Source organism: Pholcus phalangioides, unplaced genomic scaffold (assembly GCF_987345545.1).
Source record: "Pholcus phalangioides strain wild (caught in Gottingen) unplaced genomic scaffold, Ppha-v1.0 ptg000011l_1, whole genome shotgun sequence".
Taxonomy (NCBI): domain Eukaryota; kingdom Metazoa; phylum Arthropoda; class Arachnida; order Araneae; family Pholcidae; genus Pholcus; species Pholcus phalangioides.
The window spans coordinates 1,144,799-1,151,860 of NW_028301604.1; the positions used below are offsets into that span (position 1 = coordinate 1,144,799).

A 7,062-nucleotide genomic window follows, 5' to 3' on the forward strand; every position below is an offset into this window, starting at 1 on the left:
GCTTTGGACGAGTAGCCGGGGAGTTGTCTCGTTGACGACCAGACTGAGAATTTTCTTGTTGACGACCAGACTGAGAATTTGACTCCGACTCTCTGGTATTTCCAGGAGAAAAAGAACGAAATGAGGAATTTCGACGTCAATTTGAATTGTTATTTCGAGAGTTGAGTAATTTTCCACGATCATCTCAAAATTCTTTCGAGAACGAAAAGAATATGAATGATTTTGTTTTCGACATACCTTGTATGAGTGACCAGGAATTCCACAATTAAAACAGACTAGGCGACGAGAGGTCTGAGGAGAATGAGTGTGCCTTGTTTGTGGTTCAGGAGATGTTTGTGTTACTTGCAGTTTTTGCAATTGTTCCTCGAGAGAAGAAATTCTGTTCAGAAGTGTGGGAACAAGTGAATCTGAAAGAGAAGGTGCCTGTGATGGCATAATGTTTTCCTTAGAGGAAGAAGAAACCCATGCAGGTTTCGAACTAGCCTGCTCAATACGGTAGGCTAAGTCAACTGCCTCTCGAAAGGTTGCTGGATTGTGAGCAGCGATAAGTGGTTCCATGTGAGATAGTATGCCAGCCTTAAATCTGGCCAAAAGAAGTGTGTCACGATAATTTGTTATGGCCACCGGTTCATTCGGTGTGACATGAATAGCACGTCGAGCTAGTGACTCAAGACGATCAGCAAAATCTCTGACTTTCTCAGAATCTGATTGTGTTGTTGTTGTCAATTGAGACAACACTATCTCAGGTCTGTCAGGTGAAGAAAATCTGTCTATTACATGAGCACGAAATTGTTCATAGGTCATAGGGTCTATCAAGTGAGAGCTTGACTGAATGTGAGCAAGTACAGCTCCAGAACATTTCTGTAATGCAATCTCTTTCTTAGTATGAGCATCCCAATTCGCCAAGGCTGATGCATGATCAATTCTTGAAAAAAAATCAGTCACTGTCAATCCTGAATTTGTTCCATCAAATACGGGTATGGAATTGTAAGTGCCTACTATGATTGGAAACATGTTGAACTGCTGGACATTCTGAGCTTGGGCTTCCTCGTCAGCCATGATGTAGTGTGAAAAGAAAAAAAAAACTTTAGCCGACTCTCAATAAACACGTAAGGGGCAAATACGTGTAAAAAAATATAAAAAAAAAGAAAAATTGTGTAAGGTATCTCGCCTGGAGAAGTGTACAGGCGGCAGCCTTTACCGTTTTAAGAACGATAGAGGGGACGAGAAAGAGGAGGATCACACGTCAAATATTTATAGTGGTTGAGACCACTACAAGAATAAAATATAGTCCTCTCAAATCCAAAATGTACCTCAATGTTTGTGAATTGTGCAAGTCTGTGTGAAATTATCCCTATGTGTATATAAAAAAAAATCTGACTGGGAAACTAATCGGCTAAACAATGATCACGAAACAACACAACCAACGAACACGAATAAAATTTTCCACCGGAGACATGACACGACTTGCGAGGGGGGGGGGGGAGACAACGAGGAAGGAAAAAAAAAACGAGTTTTCCCTCACACATATAGACTCATCCGAAGAGGAAATAGAAATGGCGCTCAAGTTTAAGTCTTGACAATTGAACTCAATCACGATACTGAAATCACATCGTCGACAATAATCGGAATTCAACATGAGAAACACAAATTATACGTTCAAAATATGACTCAAATCACACACTCAATAAAAGGAAATATTTTAACAAACGGTAGAAACACAATTAGATTTTTTTTTTTAATGTGAACTATGGAAAAATACGCTAGCACAAATACGTTACAACGATTGAAAAATAATAATTACGACAGTTCAGTATAGTTACGCCAAGTTAATCCTGACAATATTTAAGAGTGTCACACAACCCAAATACACCACAGATTCGCCGGCCGTGATCGTATAGTGGTTAGTACATTGCGTTGTGGCCGCAATAACCCAGGTTCGGATCCTGGTCACGGCACCACTATATGTTGCGGAAGTTACTTACGATATTTTCCGTATTATTTATTACTTGGACATTATGAACATGGTATTTGCGGAAAAATAATAATAATCTTTTCAATTATCGAATTACAATTTAATTTTATTCATTCATTGAAAATACTTCGACACCGTGAATTACACTAAACTCGATACAATTTACATTCAACATGGACACTCTCACTTCCCCAAATTAATATACACAATAATCCACACAATAATTATATATATAGTTTGAATCACTAACCGTCATCTCGGGGCAAGGTTTCTTGCGACCCCTACATTGAGGGATCTCAACCCGGGGTTAAGAGGAGAGAGAGTAAATTAACGACTCTTCAAGCGCGACATGTTGGTCGTCCAACCTCCAGAAATACTCACTCTGGCAAAAACCTCGTGTGTTCCCAAACCAAGTTGGTGAAGACCTCTGCTATTGGTCAAAGGCAATCGCCTGATTTCTGTAAGGGGTTTTCATTGGCCCAGTAGAGGCCTCTCTTAACTTCAGCAAATGGCTCCCAGGTGGAACGGTAGAGATAGTTAGACGGCTTTCTTTTCCTCAACTCAAAAAAATTGGAAACGGATATTTTCTAGATATTATGATGAGGTCGCATGGGTTCGAGTCCCGTCGGAGACAAGATGACTTTTCTTTACGAGTTCACCTCGGCATAATATCCAGAAAATATCCGCTTCCTTGATATATTGGGCTGAGAAAAAAAGTCGACTATCTCTGTCTAATTTTATACAATTTGGTAACATATTTATTATTTCAAAAAAAAAAAAAAAAGGTTATCTCGTTTATGATGAGCAAGAGTACGTAAGAGGGGAAAAAAATCTCCAGGAAACCCTTTTTTTCGCTAAAAAAAAAGAAAAATTGCAGAAACGGAAGCGAATGGATAGAAATTTCTAGATAGTTATAGAGATTGCGTAAAAGAGCATAGCATCCATCACTTCCCTCCTACAACAACATCTAGTAACTACGAGGAAAAATAAGAAATGGTGGAACTTATCCCCCAGTTTGCTGAGGGTAGAAATTTCCGCGCTCTTTTCAAGAGAGTCTTCTATGTCTCTTATTCTAGACATGCCTTACTTATTTCGTCTCTTCTTTATATATATATATATTTTTTCTTCTTCTTTCTGCTCCAGTGCTGTTAATTCTTGGCCATTGGACCAAAGTAGTCATTATTTTGCCATCATTGCAGTTTCCCACCGCCTCCTGCTAAGGCGAGAGTATTTTTAGTGGGGGTGGCGGATTGTGTGAGACTATTATAGAAGGTGAAGCGTAGTCGCCATCAACCGGAAGCGTAAATGAAATGGCTGAGACGTTCCAAAATGTTTTCTTCTCTACCATTAGTTCCGTTTAATTCCTTTTACACTATGCTTCAAGCCCTCGAAAAAGGTAAAGCAGTCACAAGAGAGAGAGAATTTAAGCACCAACCAATTAGAGAGTAGATTTTACCAGTTTACACTTTCATTTTGCTGCTTGTTCCGACGTTTTTGAGATTGCGAATTCAACCGCGCCAGCAAGAATAAAATAACAATAACAGTAATAATAATAAAAAAGCTATTCAGATTTCGAATTCTAACGCGTCTCTTACAGATCCGAGATGCTCTTGTCTTTGTTGTGTTTTGTACTGTCTAATTGGCCTGAAAGTAGACGCTTTCAAGTTAGCTAATGGTGCGCAAAGTAATTTTATAATGTTCTTCTTCTTTCTTAGGCAGCCAAAAACCAATTGAATCTCCAGTGATGTATCATGTTGGAGCAACGGATCCCAAGTTCAAAATTATTTTCATATTCATATTGAATATGAAACTGGAAATGGTATGTCTGGAAATGGTATGATTATTGCACGATCTATCTTGACCTCTCTGTATACCAGGGGTTTTCAACCTTTCAGACACTGCGGGCCAAATTGAAACATACCACGAAGTCCGCGGGCCACTAATTCATAACTGAGGTATTTAGAATTATACGATGGACTTTTTAGATCTACAATCTAAACAAATCTTTCCAGGTTTAAAATGGCACAGTGGCATCTTCAGAGACGGGCTTAAGTATCTAGCGGCCCTGTGCAAAAACAGCTTTGCGGCCTTCTAAAACGGAGTTTTCCAATCGTTCAGTGTCCGTGAACACCTTGGTGCACACCAGGTTTACATTGACACCCGAGAATGGATATCAAACTGCTGTTTCATGGTCATAAAAAACCATTCGACAATAAATTTGAACGATAGTGCCCAGTGTCCAGCTAAAAAATTCTGAGTGTGCTCTTAGGCATTTAACGGTTGGTGGGCTGTCGGGCTAGTGAACGGATTATCTACCCAGGTCCGCAACTAGATACTCTTTCAGCTGGGCAAGCATGCTTTACGCCTTCCTCGTGTTCGGTTTCTGTTAAATTCTATAGGCCAGAGTCTTCGATGACTGAATTTAAGAGGTCTTGGCATGGCCCCCACATCCTGCAGCAGAGCCCCATGGGTTAGGATCTTTGGAGGGCCCCCACCGAAGTGAAGTCTGGCCCTGTGCATCTTAACCGAAGGGCCAATGGGATTTCTAAGTCATACTGGGGACCAAAGTAAATGAAGACCTCATTTGTTTTGAAATTATTATTTTTTATTAATTACCAATTTTGGTTATTGATTAGTTCTTAAATCGTTTATCCCACCAATTCTGGAAGGGTTTTTTTTGATTAATTAAGAATGTCTAGACTGTTCAATTCGATGCTAAGAGAGACACTGAAAAAACGTGTACTCTGAAAACGAAGGCTCCTCTTTCTTCAATGCATTTTCTATTATCTCAATCTTTCATTTCGCATGAAAAATGATTCAAAAACTTTCAGAAAGAGAAGTGGAGGTACATCTCAAAAATGATTCCGGGGGGGACATGACTTAATCACAGGTTCGAGTGACAGTAATTTTGATGATGATTGGCGCTGAAATTCAGCTCATGAAGAGGCTGTTTTAAGTTTGCGCGTGCTTCGATATCAACTAAAATGTTCATTAGCCGAATCAGTATTCGTTAGCCGAGGCAGAAAAATCACGCAAAAAATTTTCGTTAGCCGAAAAATACGCAAGCCAAGGTGTTCGTTAGCCGAGGTATCACTGTACGTAATTCAGGGGCAAGCATGCACTTTGGCAACCCATGTAATGTCGAAGGAGCGGTCAGGGAAGGGGGGTGGAATTTGGGGTGCGTTCTGTTCTGGTGTTCAGGGTATCAGAACCGTTTGCTATCCCCTAATTACGGTCCGGAATTACTCTCGAGAATCATCGTATTAGATCTCAGCATCATGGAGTCTCCTTTGCGCTTTAAGCATTGGGCCATGCCCGGGGGATACATATATATATGCGTTATATATATATCATAGTTTCTCAAACTTTTTGTTCCAATCCCCAATTCTTCAGAGAAATATTTACGTTCACACCCCCCCCCCCAACTCTAGCAAACCCATAGGATCCTATGTTATACCCGTAGCTTCTATTGCCCCTTGGACCTTTCCATCGCCCACCAGGGGGCGATATTTCCCACTTTGAAAAACACTGTGTTATATCACACATGCGCATTTTTCTCATGCTCGTGTAAAACAAAAATGATAATGGATGAAAACTTCTGCACATACACACACAATACAAATTTTCGGTTAATTGAAAATCGCGCATTATCGATTGTGACTACATTGTAATTAATCGCATAATTTAATTATATTATTAAGTATATTTCACGTGTGTATTTTCATACACACGTATTTATCAGCAGGGTAATCAGTTTCCATTAGTGGATAACTTTAGTTTGAAAATTGGTCCAGAGATGGCAGTGGTTGGATTCATCACGAACTGTTTTGTGAAATAAGTATTACAACCTAAATAACGTCATTTTTTAATATATTTAGGATACGAGAATATTTCGACATATATATATATATATATATATAAGTATGTTTTTAAGGTTAAGCATATATGTATAAGTATGCCAAAAGTAATGTTTGCAAAAATATACGCATGTTTAAAAATGAGATAATTAGTTTTGGCTAAATGCTGTAAATCAGTTATTCTTAACCTTTTTTGCCATTCCGCAGCACCTTGGATAATGTGTTTTCTACTTTTGTTAAAATTTAGTTTTTTCTGTAGTTACATACATTAATTACCTATTTTTTAATACGTATTATTGCCCATTAATTTTTATAAATTCTTTTACATGTTTTTAATCCCCTTTTTGGCCAATGATTAACAGTTGGTTTTCACTTCTTTTTTTAAACCGATGCAAAAACTGTACCAAAACTTATTACTGTCGATGGTCGTTATAACGACCTTCACTGTTCCGTCGAAAACTGACGCAAAATCCGGTGGTGGTTATATTGAAGAAAAAACATGTGTGATTGTTCCTGTATGCGAAAAAATTTGGGACTTATCCTAAGGTCGTTGTAATGGAATGGTCGTTATAATGAACATCGACTGAATTAGTTTTTAATATTTTTTGATATTTGAGAGAAGATTGAATGAATTTTTCTTCACTTGTTGATTCCAGCCGGAAAAACAATATTATATATGTTTTTTTCAGCATTAGATAATTTTTTTAACGTTTTTCTTGAGTCATGCTAATAACACGAGATACGAATGTAAACAAACAGCAAAGTATTTTGGGTGAAAAAAAGCTTTTGCAACGTGAATTTCCCATGACACATAACTGCAAGCGAAAGCTAAAACATGAGGATTCAAAATGTCAATGCGATCATATTTGGCAAGGAACAGAAAAATTCAACTCTTCTCATCACTTTAATTTTCCTGAAAAATCAGTCAACGTTTTTCCCCCATCTCGCACCCTCAAAAAAGATTTTGACGCACCCCCGGTTAAGAACCACTGCTCTAAATAAACTAAATAAAAACAGTAGGCCTACTGCAGTTCATCCGTGATCAGATCTATGCTTGGTTGCATTTATATAAACGCTGAAAATAAAGATAAATTAAAAGAATTAGAGTAAAATATATTAACTCTTAATTTTTCTACAGGCCGAATTCAGATTTCGATTGATTTTCATAATCAGTGATTATGAAAATCAATCCATTTATTTCCCCTTATGATTCTTTAGTTCAGAGATATC

The 7,062-nt window shown here is 38.1% G+C and overlaps 1 non-coding gene across 1 annotated transcript; it reads left to right on the forward strand.

The window, feature by feature from the left end:
- The first annotated feature begins 1,886 nt into the window (after positions 1-1,886).
- TRNAH-GUG (transfer RNA histidin (anticodon GUG)) lies at positions 1,887-1,958 on the forward strand. The gene has a single exon. It is a non-coding gene; the product is annotated as a tRNA-His (tRNA).
- Positions 1,959-7,062: the final 5,104 nt, after the last annotated feature.